This window comes from Topomyia yanbarensis, chromosome 2 (genome assembly GCF_030247195.1).
Source record: "Topomyia yanbarensis strain Yona2022 chromosome 2, ASM3024719v1, whole genome shotgun sequence".
In the NCBI taxonomy this organism is placed as follows: Eukaryota; Metazoa; Arthropoda; class Insecta; order Diptera; family Culicidae; genus Topomyia; species Topomyia yanbarensis.
In genome coordinates, this window is record NC_080671.1 from 461,195,634 (window position 1) to 461,213,838 (window position 18,205).

General features: G+C 36.2%; 1 protein-coding gene across 6 annotated transcripts in view; it reads right to left on the reverse strand.

The window, feature by feature from the left end:
- The window catches only part of LOC131686007 (uncharacterized), an 83,372-nt gene that overhangs the window by 49,959 nt on the left and 15,208 nt on the right, over nucleotides 1–18,205 (reverse strand). The window contains exon 1 of one of the 6 annotated variants that reach the window (XM_058970106.1): nucleotides 16,042–16,091. The exons of the other annotated variants lie outside the window; for them this stretch is intronic. The gene's annotated coding sequence lies outside the window, so the exon portion shown is untranslated. Of the gene's footprint in view, nucleotides 1–16,041; nucleotides 16,092–18,205 lie in introns of those variants that run through there. 6 annotated transcript variants of the gene reach the window in all.

Here is an 18,205-nt window from a genome sequence, read left to right on the forward strand (position 1 = left end):
TTTTCAGACAACAGGTTAAAAACAGTTATTTAAAATTGGTGAAAGACCATGCTGGTTCAGCTTCTCTGACAGAATTTTGATAGAAACTAAGTCAAAACCCCCCTAATATCCAAGAAGATTGATGACATCTGCTCTTTGTTAGCATAGGCTATTGGGATTTCTGTAGAAAGCAACGCAAGGCAATCTTTCGTCCCTTTGCCTTTGCGGAAGTCAAATTGTGTATCTGACAGTAAGCCATTTGCTTCAACCCAATTGTTGAGGCGAAACAGGATCCTTTTCTCTAACAACTTCCGAATACAGGACAGCATTGCAATCGGTCGATACGAGCTGTGGTCGGAGGCGGGTTTTCCTGGTTTTTGGATGGCGATGACCTTCACTTGCCTCCAGTTATGAGGGACAATTTTACCCTCAAGAAACTTGTTAAATAAGTTCAACAAGTGCCTTTTTGCAGTATCAGGCAGATTCTTCAGCAAGTTGAATTTGATTCTGTGTAAGCCTAAGGTGTTATTGCTGCATGACAAGAGAGCAAGTCTTCGCATACAGCTCTGAGCACTCTTTGTCCCACCAAGGGGTGGGAGACCGTCCATGGGTATTCGCGCCGGGTACTGGTTTAGTCTGAGCTTGATTCGCACTATCGAGAATCAAACCAGCCAACAACCTGTACTCTTCCTCCGGTGGAAGTTATTGAATGAATTCGATGTTAGCGGGTATCACGGTCGCATAACTCTTCCAATCAATGTTTCGTGTGAGGTCATACGAGACATTGATTGTTTCTGATGGTCTTTAACCGTTATAGCAATTGAAATTACGATAGGCAAATGATCGCTACCGTGGGGATCAGGGATCACCTTCCAGCTGCAATCTAACTGTAGCGATGTCGAGCATAGCGATAAATCCAACGCGCTTGCGCGTGCTGGTTCTCCTGTGTTTAAGATGGTCATGTTGAAATTGTCGCAAAGATCTTGGATTAATGTTGATCTATTATGATCATGAAGATAATGCCTGATGTCGAAGGGAGGTTAATTCGGTTGAAATAATAGCACTTTTTAATCCCCAAAAGTACTCCTCCATAAGGATTTTCTCGATCCAGACGAATTATATTAAAGTCGTGGAAGTTGATATTTATATCGGAAGCTAACCAAGTTTCACATAATGCAAAAACGTAACATTTTAAACTGTTCAGTAAAAATTTGAAGGAATCGATTTTCGGGAGGTTACTTCTGCAATTCCACTGTAGGACTGTGTTCGAATCACCTGTTGAAGTGAAGGGTCCTTAAAGTAGCTAACCCCGTACTTCAACAGGTCTTCGCACTTCAGACCCGGTTCGGCGACGACCCCATCGATCTCCACTGCCCTACAAGGCGCATACACCCTAAACTGCTTTGTAAAACGCTCGCAGCGAGCAATCTGGTTTGCCTGGTCGAGGTCATTCACTATAACGCGTATCTTATTAGCTCGAACACGTGTTATCTGTGCTACGGACGGATAGTTAGCAGTCAGCTCCCGTGAGATCTCTAGAACATTAGGCGACTTCGTGTTGGGCCGGAAATAGACCACCCAGGGTCCATTTGAACTGGCTGGGTACGTTTTAATACGGAGAGGATTGGAAGAATCAGGGGAGGAAGTTGTTTTAGGAATATCCATTGGTATATCAGGGGATTCAGCGATAAGGTTTGAATTCTTCTCATCCTTGGCCATTTAGGCACGAGAATTTATAGGGAATGGCAACTATTTAGGAAACGGATGAATGAACTCTGCCGTAATGTAGGTATAGTCAATAAAATGTCAATGTTTGGATAGAATACCGATAGTAGAAGGTATTCGGAGTGCCAAATCATGTCGCGGAGTAAATTCTTTGACAAACAAATCTTTTCAGCCTTTCCCATATTGAAAGGTTATGCAATGCAATAAAAAATGTTGCCTCTGTTTCTCAGAGATGGCTAGATCGATTAGCACAAACTTAATTTCAAATAAAAGCTACAACCTTCTCATCGGTCAATATTGATTTTTTGTTGATCGATTTTTCGGTTCCGGAGTTACGGGTTGAAGAGTGTAATCGCACAGTAAATTCTCATAGGAACTGGTACCACCATGATATCAAAATAATGCAAAACTTATTAAAATGGATGCAAAATTACTTGGATTTGCCCGTCTAGATCAATAATGACTAACCAAAGTCGCTTTGATCACATTGTCCACCTACGACGGTTCTTGGCTCCATATAAGCAGGAACTGAAAAATGTTCAAAGGAAAATTTCAATATCAAATTTCTATTTTTGATGCCAAATTTCTTTAAAATGCGCGAAACGTCAAAATTTGATGTTATCTCGAAAAAACGGACCGTGGCAGATAATGTGTGAACATGGTTTCCCGACAAAACTGATTAAGCTGATTCGCAAGATGCTGGATAGAATAGCAATACAAAGATCTGACGTGCAAAGGAATGGAGCTTTCATCCCGGGATCTCACATGGTTCTTGGCTTCGCAGACAACATTGACATCATTGGCATTGCTCGCAGAGCAGTGGATACGACATCGTTGCCTTTTAAAGGGGAAGCTGCGAGAATCGGACTGATCATAAACTCTGACAAGGTAAAGTACATGGTAGCTGGTAGAGAACGTGGTGGTCGTGTAGGTTTCGAGGTGGTAATCGAATTCATTTATCTTAGAATACTAGTGACATGTCGCGAAGAAAAAAGGCATATTGCGGCTACGAATATGATTTACGTAGTCATCTATGATCACATAGTTTAAGGACGCGCACAAAACCTGCTCTATGCATATCGCTGATACTCCCTGTTGCACCTGGCCATGAGGCATGGATGCTGACGGAAGAAGGCTATTGAGTGCTCGGTGTTTGAGAGAAGAATTCCGAAAAGAGAATGGGGAAGATGCATGAACCATAAACTGTATCAAGTGTGTAACCCTGCTGATATCGGTAGGCTGATAAAACACGACAGACCACAGTGGGCTGAACTTGCTATACGAATGACGGTAGAGGAACACGCCACTACGGTAATGATGACGATTGTCAATTTATTTACGAAAATATGGAATTATGGTAGATGCAGCTTGGCCGCTCTTTCGCCTAGGGTCCCAATGTGTGACTACTTACAAAGCGGAGGTATGAGATAGAAGCTGGTGAACACTGGGAAGTATTCACTATTCGACGACCTTGTTATTAGTAAACAAATACTACAAATACAATAAAAAAAATTATTGACTCTTGTACCATAATGAATAATTACATTGTTCAGCACACGATCGAGGATCAGAACGAAAAAAAAAACTGGTGAAAGTTTGGGGTCCCAGGAAACCCCTGGTGAAGGAATTTTTGAAACTAATTGGAACGGGGCTTCGCAGTTTAAAATCAAAGTTTCTGTAGAGAGCTAGGGGTGTCCAAGAGGGAAGATATCAATGAAAATGGTCATCATAAATTTGCCCATAAATGCTTATTACGTCAAATAAGGAATCTATGGGGTGCGGTGTTTGAATATTGATTTCATAATTTTCGAAAAAATCCAAAGGAGTACATGAAATGTTGAAAATCGAATTTTTTTTTTCTCGAAATATGTCTAAAAATAGCATGAAACATTAGCATGTAGTGTCAAAACAAACGAAAACCGCTAAAAAAAAAAAAAAATTAAAAAAATGTTAGTATCAACGAGGTTATTTTTTCAAATTTCATAAACCTTTAGTTTCAATCTGTGAAGTCCCGTTCGAGTTTTTTCCAAGATTTCTTCACAATGATTTAGTTGGAACCCTAAATCTCTGCAATCTTTTTAATTTGTTCTGCTCCCAAGCCCAGTTCGTTGGGAAAATTCGATCGAAATTGCTCATTTTCACATATAAGGCAGAATGCAAACATTCATCGATCTGCCTGTCGGTTGGCCAGTCAGCGTTGACACCATGTGCGTTTTGGTTGCTTGCGAGGTGATAGGTGATGTCAAATGCAACAGGGGTATTACGCGGATTGAAAGTAGGTCCACTTTAGTATTTTTGACATATTATCGATGTTCTGGCAGAAGGTAGCACTTGAACCCTTTAATTCGCTTGAGTTAACCAAATATTTTTTAAATGACCCATTCCAAACTTATGTCTATATTAATTTTCACCTGAATGATGTAATTTTTTTTTGAAATTTCGCAAAACTTTATTTATAAACTATGAAGACCCGTTCCATTTTTTTTCAAATATCTTTTCACATTGGTTTAGTTGGAACCCCAAATCCCTGCCATCATTTGGATTTGTTCTGCTCCCAAGCCCAGTGTATTACAAAAATTCGATGGTCAAAAGTTTTTCGTACTCCGAAAAAAGTCATTTTACAACTAGAATGTCCCCAAAAAAAATATTTTTTTTCGCCTTTTACCTTTTTTTTCTTTGTCAAAACGTACTTTTTTCCTTTGACATCAGATCTCGACGGCTGAAATCATATGACATCACAATCAGCCATAATATTTTTGATCAGCGTACAGTCGCACACAAAAATAATAGTCATGCAATAATTTTAAACAAAAACGATAAACTAGGTCGAAAATGAATGCTGAATGGACCTGGTTGTAAACTTTTTGTAGACCAGTGATAGCTCCATTCATACTATAACTAGTGCGTCGGAATGGTAATCAGAACATAATGTTATTACGTAACGCTCGAGGTGTAACTTTTCTGATTATTTGTTCCAAAATAACCGGGTCTATACGATCTATACGACCTTGCATAGTGACAGCGAGGAACAAAGCTCTTGCTGTATTCCTTCGAACATACAGGGATTCCAGTTGAATCAGCTGAAACCGGTTTTTCATAGCTCCGTAGTCGAACAGGAACTTTCCACGACAATCTACGGAGCACGAACCGGAAAAAGCGATGCTGTGCCGTTTCAATTCTCTCAATGCCGTTATTGTAGATTAGGCTCCATACTTCAGGGTATTATTCTAAACACATACGGTTTGTGTTAAATCAAGCAACAAAGACTTGTAACTGCTGTTGATGAAATCTGCAATTTTCAATTGAACGAATTAGATGAAAAATCTTGACGAAGACACGAGTGAAGTCTTCAAAACTTGGTACATCATTGAAGTATAGTAGAAATATCAACGGCCCCAAGTGGCTTCCTTGAGGTATTCCTGGTGTGAAAGAGAAAGTGGGGGCCTAGCAAATTCCTATGACAGCCGCTATTTCTCGGTCTGTGAGGTAGGATAGAAACTACTGCAAAACACTACAATTTATTCCAAGTCGCTCCATTTTTACTATATGCGATATGGTGATTTATCTTATCGAACGCGGTAGATAAATCAGTGTTAAAAACGTAGGTTTGAGCGCTACGTTCCACTCTCTGTTATGTGTCATCGTTCAACCCCGTTTCGACAAAGACAATGATGTCAAAGCTCCTATCGGAGACTACAATGCGACATTGCTCAACGATTGAGTTGATACCACCATCATTCTGGTAGTATATCAGTAGCTTATCCCGTCGTTGACCAAGGCTGGAAATCAAAGAGCTTTCAGGCAAGGAAGAGCTCACAGATGCATTGCACTAGCCTGGGATAGGTTTGTGGAAGACCACTTATCTCAACTCCACCATAGGACAGGAACGGCGGGTGGTCGCTAGCAGGAAGAGCTCGACTGTGATGGGGAGACCAAGGGCTTCTTCACGACTGGTGGCAAGGGTGCGTCCCGGTGACCGAAGAGACGAGATTATGCGGGATGTATGCAAATCACCTGGACTAGGTGCCTCTCGTTAACAGCTGGCAGGAAAAACGGCATATAGTGCTGTTACAAAGGTGAACTGGAACATTTCAATGCTTGAATTATTCAGAATGTTTAGTAAGCATCGCGGCATATCAGGAATACAAGAGTGGTGGAAAACCGATTCACAATGGCCAGAGTATGCAAATTTCTCAATACCATTAATGGAAAAGTCCCATGACTTGCAACTCGAACTCAGGGCTGCTTTCAATCCGCCCTATGCCTGGCTTTTTTTATTCTACTTCGCCATCGAGGAACTGTGATAATGTCATAAACAATTCCCAACAATATCGTTATCACCGCTATGTCCCCAATACCCATCGACCCCCAATGTCTCCTATAAGCAAATCGTCACAGCTCCCTCTTTTCGATGAACTATCGTAAGATGTAAACAAACAACCTAATGGTTCATAAAGATCCAGAAATTTCAGAATACAAATATTCAAAAATCCCGTAATCCATACCCGATCAGAAGGAAATAACACAATTATAACTCATGCTGATATTTTGTTACGAAAAATTTCCTATCAAATATTGTTATAAAGTAGGAACCGTTAGGTGTTAAAATGACAAAAAATCTAACCAAAAATTCTCTATGAATATCACATTTTTAACAAATGTTGATAGCAATATAACACGATCATAACTCGACAAACATATGATTACGGCCTAAAAGCCAACTGTCAGAATCCACTTTGAATGGAAATTCCGGACAAACCGTTACACGCCAATCACGGATGTTGGTAGTAAACGAAAGAGAAAAGTTTTCTGTTTCATAAACTTTCGTGAACTGTGTTCGACTAGTAACGGTTTGTTTTGTAATTTTCATTCAAAGTGGATTTTAACAGATGGCTTTTAGGCCGTAATCATATGTTTGTCGAGATAACAACTTGAGATATCTTAATTGACCCCAACATAGCTTGTATTACTTATTGTATAATATCAAAAATTTTAGCGTGCACGTCTAAAAATAGAATACGAGAAAAATAAAGCATTCATTAAGGCGCTTTTTGTTTGGGAGGAAAAAGCTTCTTGCAGCAAAAGCTTTTATAGCATTGCCAAATGATTGCATACATGTTGGATGATTGTTATTGTGAATATATGACACGCAAATTATCATTTGTCGATATTGCCGCTTTGAACCGGGGTATTCTTAGTTTGATGGGGAAGTTCCCTGCATGAACCACCGTTTTCGACTGATGTTTAATGTTAGCTAAATATTCCACGCATCCGTCAAGGGCAAAACGATTATAGATGCGGAGTCTAAATGCTGTTTGTTTTCCTGGTGTCATACAGAGTCGGAAAATGTTTTTTTTTTTTCATTTGCCAAAATCAGGCGAAACTGACGAACGAACGAAGCTTCTTTCCATGGCACTAGCACTTTGCGAAAACGAAAATGAGACAACGGCCTAGGACAAAGTATGAATGTAGCAGAGCGTTTTCATTGTTCACTTCGCACACTCGTTTTGGCTTTGAGATTCAGCATGATACTGGTACCTTCGATATTGAACTTACTGCTGGGGAAACGAAAATACACTAGCAATGATATTTATTTGTCGCTGCTCGATTCTGCAGATTTGCAAGCTAGTGATGGTATTGTAAGACGGAAGCCTGATAGATGTGCATATTTCTCGTTTTAACTATAGTCTAGTTGTATTTTTTGATGCACGTTGCTTTAATTTCATTTTACGAATGAGAATCGAATATTACTGAGCGTACATCAAAATGAAATTGAAACTTCGGATTTTCATTGGAAAACGAAAGTCGCTACTTCTGCTACTCGTTTTCGTAGAGCCGAGAGAGGAGGTGCCTTTATTGTTTTATTTTTTATGCAATTAGCGACGAAAGAGGCGTGGTAAAGACGAAGATGAATTCTTTGAATTTCATCGTTCATTGAATAGGTATGAAAATTTTAGGCTCTGGTCATACGCTTTGTTTTTATTCAGTTTTACTCACTAATACAGCTGCTTATATGACGATAGACTGAATGGCTAATATCTTTTCAGATTAGGAAAGAGGGGCTATTTTTAGATTCTAAATAGTGCACTTTGGTACTTTTCTTGCACGTTAACGTGTTTTACACGGCTTTAAGAAATAATGTGCAACATGGTAACATTAAGCGGATATTTTACGTACATTGTTTCACTGAGAATACAACAAATCGCATAAATTCGAAGCAACAAATGCCCCAGTTTTGAGGTTTCAAAATAAGTCTCTTTTGAGGATTTGTTATTGGCATTTTTGATATGGGGAAGACTAAACAAACCAGTGCAATTATCTCGTACCTAATAAATTGATATTAATACAAATCTTTCACAGAAGTTATATCTATCAACTGCGAATATAACAGATATATTAGAAAATTCGAAAAATTGTTGATTTTTATTCGATGGGACGAATTCTTGAATATTTCAAGTTTTTTTCTGTTACACATTTTCCCCAAATTTGATTTAAGTTTAAGGAGGAAATTAATAATATTTTTGCACTTGTTGGTTGAACCATTAAATATCAAATCTATGTTAAGGGGAATGAAAAGATATAGTACTCAAGTAAACTCAAACACTTTTTATGTGGAGGATAAAATAAAAAAGTCGCAAGAGTTTAGAAATTCAAAAAACGCTCAAACTAGAAACCCACAAACTCGATAAGTTTTGAGTGTTCATAAAAACCCGCATAAATTGGAGAAATCCCACTGAAAGTCTTATTAGGATCCTCTAAATACACTACAAAAAATTTTAAGATCAGTTTAATATATCAGATAGTTTTTTGTGACCTGAAAATTCGTTTTCGCAATATGCAGCATAGATTATAGGAACATTTATTATATACTATTGTTTTTATTGACTAAACAATAAAAACTAGTTTAAAAATCCTGTTTGATTTCAATTCGCGTTTCTCTATTTCATTTGGACTGCTTGATACTTCCTGCATATTCTTCTAAATAAATTTTGTAGGAAAATTATAATTTTTTGAAAAGCTCTTTGGTAACTTCATGATTCCATAGCTTTTTATAATAATGGCTTTAACATTTAAATCATAGGCCTCCTATTCGAAGTTTTGTGTTAGACGAGTGTCTCAGAAAATAGGTAATGTCATCTCTTAAACCAACTGCAACCAAAGTCAATCAAACACCTAACTGACAAATTCTCCGACCACTTGTATCTAAAACTTGTCTATACTCAAAACGCGGAATTCCAATCGAAATCCATGTGGAAAACGCAAATATTAGGAAATCAAAAGCTTCGAAAATTCACTTTAAAAAGTTAAATTACTACGCATAAAAAGAGACTTCAGTGTATTAGCAAATAGACTGTCATTTGGGTAACCGTAGCGTTCAAAGATAATTGTGAAAGAATATATAACTTATTGTAACATCATCGTTGTATGCGTACATTATTATCATATTATTAATCCAATGATTGCACCAGAAGATATAATCTTGATATAAGTTTTTTTTGCATTCCTGATCGGTATATCATAAAGATAACACCGAGAGTAATAAATATCAACATGAGATATAAATTTGACAGCTTTCTGTTCTGATATTCTGATCGGGTAAGGACCGAAAGAGCCACAGCTGACTCAAATATCCTCAAAATCCAAAAATTTATTCCAAAAATACAAAGATCCGAATGAACTGAAGTTCGAAAGATTCTACAACCCGACATACAAGTCTGTCCAAAGATTCAGAGATTCAAAGATTCGACGATCCAAAGAGTCATTCAAATTAAATAAAGATCTGATAGATCCGAATGAACCGAAAGATCGAATAATCTAAAAATTCAAATTTCCTAGAGATGTATAGATTAAAAGATAGAAACGGTAAGAAGATTACAGTGATGCCCTTATCTTATGATTCAAAAATCCAATCCAAAAATCTGTAAGATCGAATCATCGAAAGGTTCGATTCGAATGATTATGCAAGATCCGAGAGACCCAAAGGAACCAGAAGATCTAAAGAATTCAATTAAAAATCCACTAATGAAACGATCCGAAAATTCAACGATTGACGCAAGATCAAAATATCCAAAGATTCATGCTTTTGAATGATTTCAAGCTGCAATAGATTCGAATTATCTAATAGTTCAAAGATCTAATTATTCGTGAATACTGAGATTGAATCTAATAATCCAAACATGTAAAGATACAAAAGATGCAATACAAAACTCGGGCTTCCTCAATAAAAACCCTTTTTTAGCAGTTTGATCGAGTCACTTTTCCCAACTTCCTACAGCAAAGTTCATAGTTGATCGCAGCACGTTTTGTTCCATTTGATTTTTTACCAGTTTGACAACGTCTCGCATAACAGATTAATACACCCAACTCATTCAATCGCAGTGAACCGGTTATTCTGCACTTCGCTGCACTTGAAATTCACGACTAAATACCAGCCGCTTACGAAAAACAAACAGTTCAATTTGCGCCTGATTTCTTCAAACGGGCAAACACCAAAGGCGCGCGCAAAATAATACCTATTATGTGAGCGCAGTATGCCGTGTGCCGCACCGCATACCTTACAACCGCAGATCCCATTCCGATCGGCGCAAAACATGCAAATTGCCAAGTGGAATAGCTTCGGAAAAGGAAAGTGAAATCTCGCCCGGCCCGGCCTCATCAATTCACGAATGTATTATGTCATCGAAACTTTGAACGATCCCGCGATCATTTTTTTTCTCCTCTCTCTCTCTCTCTCTGTTCGACTAACCGGTATATGTGTAGAAGGCTTGCCTTGCAATTGAATAATTAAACGTTCCGTCTAACAATAATGCTTACAAGGCTCGTTAATTTCAGCTTAGTTTTTACCTCGCGCTGGTCATCGTGGCATGAGTAATGAAAACCCGAGTCTCGACAGGGCGACAAAAGATTAGTCCCGTTCGTCCACCACTATATGCCCTCGAGACAGTATCCAGACATCAATGGAATAGACAACAGCAACTCTTCGTACCAATAGACGCGGACCCGTTTCAGAGAGTGGGGCGACGCGTAGAAAGCTGGTCAAGCGCCGCGAGAAAAAAAAACGGCGAAACTAATAAACTTGCATCATGTAAGCAAAGGAAACCCGGCTTTTTCTATCCACCTAATGGCTAACCGGTAGATCACGTGGCATCGCAGCAACCTTGAATAGTCTTTTGGATTACAGACACAACATACTTATTAACGTGGGCTGGATTCAGATGAGTTGTATTTTTTTGTTCGCCTTCCCTAGGACTAAAAGTCATTATTAAATGACACGATTGAATTAATTGTTGTTAATAAATCTTTGAACTTATTATACTTGTGTGACTTTGAACCTTTTCCTACGAGAGCAACACAAATGCTTACAACAAACTGGTTGAAAGATTCACTTTTACTACTAGATGTATATTTTGTAAGCACTGGTGATGACTAACCAAGCGCAGTACGTACATGCAAGGGTTACAAACTTTAATGGAAGGAAAGCTAAACCGGTGTGGAAGAAAACTGCCCTAAAGTGTTACCCTGTAGCTGTTGTAATAACTTTTACATTCAGTTGCAGGTTTTTCACCACTTCATTTGAGGCAACTTTTAGATTAAGTCATGGTTAATGTAAAAGCGATCCCATCTATCAAGCTGCTAATAGAAGCTCAATTAATGTTTAATTTTTCACCGTGAATGATTTTTCAGGATTGAAAATAAATATCCTCATGTTATCGGGTTGAGTTCGATTGTCATTGTAGCGAACTAGTGTTTTAACCAGTAGTTACGTTCTATGATTAAAAAAAAACAAATTCTTGGATTTTTAATTGCCATCGCGGTATGACATGTTCATATGGTACTCAAATTCTTCGAATTCTTAGACATCCATTGTTATGCACTTTACTTGCATTTCGAAAAATATTATTTCCAAAAATATTTTAAGTCATCGGCTCTATTTAAATTACATGTTAATTTTTTCAGCCTTTTTCGAATCTAAACCTAGGATACTGACTTATGACCTACTACTGAAGTCTACAAACTAGTGATGGCATGTTCAGCTTTAAATTCACTCGAATTCAATCGCCACAACCGAGGCGTTCCCTCTGCTTGCTGCGATTTTTTTCGCGATTTTCGAAACTTAATTTTCTTGATAAATTTACTATAAACATCATACATTGATTAATTAATTTTGTTAAATTCAATTAAAAATATAGTTCCATCGATCGTACTTGGGTTTCGTATCGTGGCTCTAGGACCCCAATTGGAATCGAAAAAAATTACTTGGAGTAAGATTCTGCTATTTTTTCGCATAACAGTGCTCCACTTTATTGAATGTATTATAAGCATGTTACACCCAAGTAAGTTCATTTCCTGAAAAGATAAATTATAGCGTAGTGAATTCAAAACCAAATTAAGCCTTTGTGAATTAGATTACGGGACTTCAGATCATTTGATGTAACGGCCTTGCAGCCATGCAATTATTTATACGGATTTTTGATTCTCCATACATAGACGTATACAGGGTGTTTGGTTCATGAGTAAGAATCTCTCAAGGAGTGATTTACTGTCATATTTGGAGCAAAAAATCGTTCTACACATACCATCAAATCTCAACCGTTACTAAGTTATTGAACTTTTTGTGTTAAAAACTTAGTTGTTTAAAATAGCTCTAACTCAAAAAATATACTTTGTATTTCAAATATTTTAGATCCATTGGATAGGTGAGAAAATTTTCCACTGAAAAATGTCCTCAAATGTTTCAGCTAATTAGGTTAAGTAATCTTTTCACAGTAATTTATTTAAAATTTAACAATTTTGATCGATTTTTCGTTCACTTCGCGAAAATCTTAATAGTTAACATCACTATTTAATAATTCAAATTGTTAGTCTTGAAAAGTTGTATAATTTATTCTTTGACATGATACACTTATCTTGTCTTGTTTTCATGTGTTTGGGTTATTGAACTTGGATATTTTTATCTCATATTCACTAATACTAGCTCTTATTGAAAAAGTATGGCACTTATTGTACCTTTTCATATTTTTATTCGAAAGCCAGGAAAATTTCGCTGAGAAAAATGTATTAATACCTTTCAGTTAAGTGAATTTAGTATTCTTTTAGAAGTTAATTAGTTTAAAGTTAGTGTTATTATTAGCATTTTCGTTATTTTCTTAAAATAGTAAATAATAAACTTCACCATTATTATCATGGAATTAATGCATTTTAGCACGTTCTACAATTCTTCCTTTGACTTCATTCAATTATCTCTTTTAGTTTCGAAGCAAAATCATTTTTATCTTCTCGTTTCATATGCAAAAACAGCGATTTCGATCCTACTGCATTTGTGATAAGGCCGTGCTGTGTTAACTATTAAATTGCAGCGAAATAAAAAGCGATAGGGATAAAGTGTCAAATAACAAGTTATAGAGAATATTAGGGGCAACAAATGAACGATAGTGACGATAAATTTAGTTGATTAATAATTAGAATATTTACAAAAATCACCAAAAAACGCAAATTTTGAGTTATTTTACTAGTAAAAAGTCATGTAGTACACTTAACTAAAAGATATCTGTACAAACATCGAATGGAAATTTTCTCAGCTTTCCAATGAAGCCCTGATAATAGCGATATAAAGCATATTTTTTAAATTAGAATCTTTTAAGAACTTTCAAGTCAATTGCAGGAAAAGTTTAGAAGTCAAATTACAAGGAAACGAGAAGATATAGGAATATGATGTTGAAGAACAAATTATGAATCGTCCTCAAACCCAACTTTTGGATAATAGATATTGCTGTAGTCATAATTCATTATTTTGAGAAAATTAGCAAAAACCTCATCAAAAAACTAACTTTCAACTACTTTACAACTAAAAGTTAATTAAAACTAATTATCTGAAAGATATGAGAACATTATTCAATAGAAAATTTTCTCACCTTTCCAATGGCACTAAAAGATTTAGAATACGAGGTATACTTTTTGAGTTAGAGGTGTTTTAAGATAATCAATTTTTTTACACAAAAAGTTCAATAACTCTGTAATGGTTGAGATTTGATGGTATGTGTAGAACGATTTTTTGCTCCAAATATGACAGTAAATCACCCCTCGAGAGATTCTTACTCATGAACCAAACACCCTGTATACGGGAAGCCAATGGATATTTTATTGTATCTAACCCAGTTGGGTAAACAGACTTTATCAGTATTCCTTGTTTGAGAATTCACCTCATCTTCTCTTGCCATCAGGAATATAATGAGACGATATGGCAAGACACAAATCATTGAGTAACTTGCGAAGTGTGTCAATCGAGCCAATTTAATCTGATACCTGAGAAATTCCACGAAGATGCGACCGAAAATCTTTAGAACCGTGACTGATCTTCTTCGATTCCGACGAAACTTTGCACGTTGCAATGGTACGGAAAACTACCAATTTTCCACAGTCATTAGATCATTTTGACTCAAGAGTAATTTTTCGAAAGGCAAATTTTGGCATGCAAGTACTGCAAGTACTGACTTGCAATCAATTTTTTTTCCTTCAGGAAAAAAATGAATGTACCAATTTGCGCTTAAAGGCACAACACCTAACTTAGAAAAAGGGGACTTTAATGTTTCGTGTAGCAAGTTGGTGTCAGTTATTGACGAGTGGAACACCAACCATTCAAATGCAGTACTCAAAAAAATCTTCGATTTTCCTATTTTAAACAGAAAAACCATCCAATAATTAGTTAAATGGAAAACATAGTTCTGCATGAAAAAATATACACTGAAAAAATGTTTTACAAAAATAAAAAATTATAATTAAGATTTTTTTTAATTTTGCATCTTCAAAAGAAAAGAAATATTTGAAAAAAAAAAAAGAAATATAACTGAACAATGGAGAACTTATCAGTAAAAATGTTTTCTAACAATAACTTCATACTAATTGACAGACAAAATTGGAATTTATTACGTTTTAACGACATTCAATTAGCTAGAGATTACTGGGTAGGGAAAGTTATGAAACTTAGAGCCATAGTACTCAAGTGAGAGCAAGGATGTGAAGTAAACAGATCGGAAAACTAGAAGTGGCAGGGTCATTAGAACAGGCTTAATATCGTGCGGGCTTAATTTTTGCCTTCTAATAATGAGGGTCGAGCTTAGGCAGAATAACTACGAATCACCCGAGTTCACTATCATGTGTCCTTGATAAAGGTAGACGTATCTATCTTTACCGTGACAACCGGCAAAAATTAAGCCACGCAAGATCACCACTGAAAACCTGTCGACGATTAGCATCAATCTGGATCAGTGGTGATCTTGCGTGGCTTAATTTTTGCCGGTTGTCACGGTAAAGATAGATACGTCTACCTTTATCAAGGACACATGATAGTGAACTCGGGTGATTCGTAGTTATTCTGCCTAAGCTCGACCCTCATTATTAGAAGGCAAAAATTAAGCCCGCACGATATTAAGCCTGTTCTAATGACCCTGCCACTTCTAGTTTTCCGATCTGTTTACTTCACATCCTTGCTCTCACTTGAGTACTATGGCTCTAAGTTTCATAACTTTCCCTACCCAGTAATCTCTAGCTAATTGAATGTCGTTAAAACGTAAAAAAGAAAATGTGACTAACATAGTCGAAATAAAAAAGGAAAAAAGAAATTGGAATTTATTTACAAAATATGGTTCTTAATGTAATTTAAAATCAAAATGCATTTAACGAAAATGTTCCAAAATGTGATAGTTTTCAAGATATTTGGAATTTTGTTTTCAAGGAAAACAACTAATTAGTGAAATAATGTCCTTTTTATAAGTATTAACCCATCGCGCGTTGCAACTTTCAACGAAATATGAGGAAAACACAATTTGTTCCGAAGCGCCATCTGGCGGGCAGATAATCCTCAACCAATAGAACACAAACACGCTCCATAACAAATGCCTACTATGTATAATCTTTGTGGCAATCGGTTAAGCCGTTTTGGAGTCCATAAATCATATACATACAAACATTGATTTTTATATAGATAGATAGATAGATAGATAGATAGATAGATAGATAGATAGATAGATAGATAGATAGATAGATAGATAAATAGATTCGCATTTGTCCTTCATGAACGACCAACAATCAAATGTTTATAATTTTAAACAATAATTTTTTTCATAGTTTTGAATTATGGAGAAGCTTCAATAAGAAAGTGCTACTAACAACTACTAACGTATTTTTGCTATTTATACCATTTGCAGTCAAAAGTGTAATTTGCTGGACGTTTGACATAAAGACATTAGGCATAATGGACGTTAGGCATAATCTACGTTAGACTTAATGGATGCTAGGCATAATGGGCGATTGGCATAATGGAGGGTAGGCGTAAATTACCATGTTGATGCATCACTAAAAAACTCATTTTTGATGGAGATGGCGTTAATGTTTGAACTTTTGTTGATCTGGTAGAATTACTCGGGATGCTGATCAAACTCGATCAACGATTTATTCGGCTGCACATACTGTAGGAAGCAGACCTACTGCTTGACATGGGGAAATTATACCTGCACAAAGCTTACGCGTATAACCGATTGCGCATGACTGGAATGGGCTCAACAGTCTTGTTTAAAATCTATCTCATTTGTATTTAGGTATGGATACCGCACATTTATTTTCATTAGTTCGTACATACACGCATTTAGCAACCAGTTAAGAATAAAATATTTGCTTCGAAGAACTGTTCATGAAATGAAGAATAATACGTTTTATTTTTATTGATTTATTTACCATATTTCTAATTTAAATTGGAACAAAGGGATGAATTAAAGTCAACGAAATAAATGTACTCAATAAAATAATATTTTGATTTGAAACAAGCATTATTTAAGTTTAAAAAAACCTCCCTACTTTTTGTTGTTTCAAACGGGCCGGAAGGATCATCGTGTTTCACAAGCAATGTGAAAAAATTCTCTTTTTCAATGCTTACGTTCATACATTAATAATTATCATGGTTTACTATGACGAAACTAAAGAAATATGTTTTCACACCAAGACATGGTTTTTTCGACAATAATTGCGGAACTATTTAAAATATTTTTAAGTTTCCGAAGGGATTGCATTTGTAGGGCCAAATGTTTTGTATATATAAAGATGCATTTCTATGGAAGTTCTTTAACCCTCTGAAGAACAGTTGTTTAAAAGGTCATGGCTACGTTGGTGACAATCGTTTTGATTTAGAATACTTTCACTACGTGCGGATGGTGTACACCAATCTTCAAAAATCTGGAATTGCATCAAAAAGTATTGCAACACCCATATTGAACCTATAGACCAAAAGTGTTCGAAGGGTGAACCTTTCGGTTTAGAGTTGTCACTACATGGCGCTAGTGTATATGTGGTACTGTGAATTTCATCTCGTTTTTCTTACGTTCCAGGTTCGTGTTCAGCAAAATTGCTCAAAAGATCATGGGCATGCGTAAGCTGACCAACTGTGGGCTAGGAAAAATCCGTACACATTTCTTCTCAAAAGTTAGAAAACTAAAGTTGGTTCGATTCCCAACCCCGCACACAGGGTTAGAGTTTTTTCAAAAGCGATTCTTCTACCACGAAAAAAGAAGCAAATGACCCCAATGTTAAAACCTCTATAATCGAAATATTTTCTGAATTCAATGTAATTGATGGAGCACAGAAATTATAAGTCAGAGTTTCTGTGTTAGTGTACTGATTGGTTTCCTCCATGTACATTTGTTATTTGATTTGCAGTTAGTATTTATGGAACCAAAATATATTTAGTTTACCATCAAAGTCTAGTTCGACCATTCCGAGACATCGTTTCGTTCTTCGCATTATGCTTTTAAAAATCCAGAAAAAAATCTTCTGTTTAGCATTCGTTATGTTTACAATGAACTGAAATTTTTTGCCATGCAGGAAGGTTCTTAGAAATTAAATGGGTTTCTGTAGAAAATTAGACAGTCCGATCGAAATGAACTTACGAAATTATAACAGTTATGTTGCTTAGAACATTGAATTCAAAATGATTACTGATTAGGTTTCGAATTTAAATTAAAATATCCAATTTGATTAGAGGATCTGAATGCAGAATCATAGAATTTTGAAGTAGGAATCTGTCATTGATAACTGCAAAGCGTGGTTTATAGAATTATACTGTCGTGTTTTGTAATATCGGACCAAGTAGGAAGAACACAATCTTAACGCGTAATCACCATTGAAATATCTAGGAATAATTAGTTTTTTTTCATGTGTCCTTTGTAACGATTCCACTTTTCTGTACAGCGACACTTTTAAAAACCGTATCGCAAGCTCGAGATGCCATATCGTGCAGTCGAATCTTGATTTTGCCATTATCCATAAACACTAATTGTTGTAGATTGTTCTGCAAAATGATTTTATTTGCCTGGCACAATCTATCGAAAATTATCATTATTGAATGTCTGATATGATGGCATCTGATGGAGGTGACTTTCGCAAGGCTATGCTATGAAAACTGTATGTAAATATTCCAAAAACTCGGACTAATACGAAAAGATTAAAAGTAACG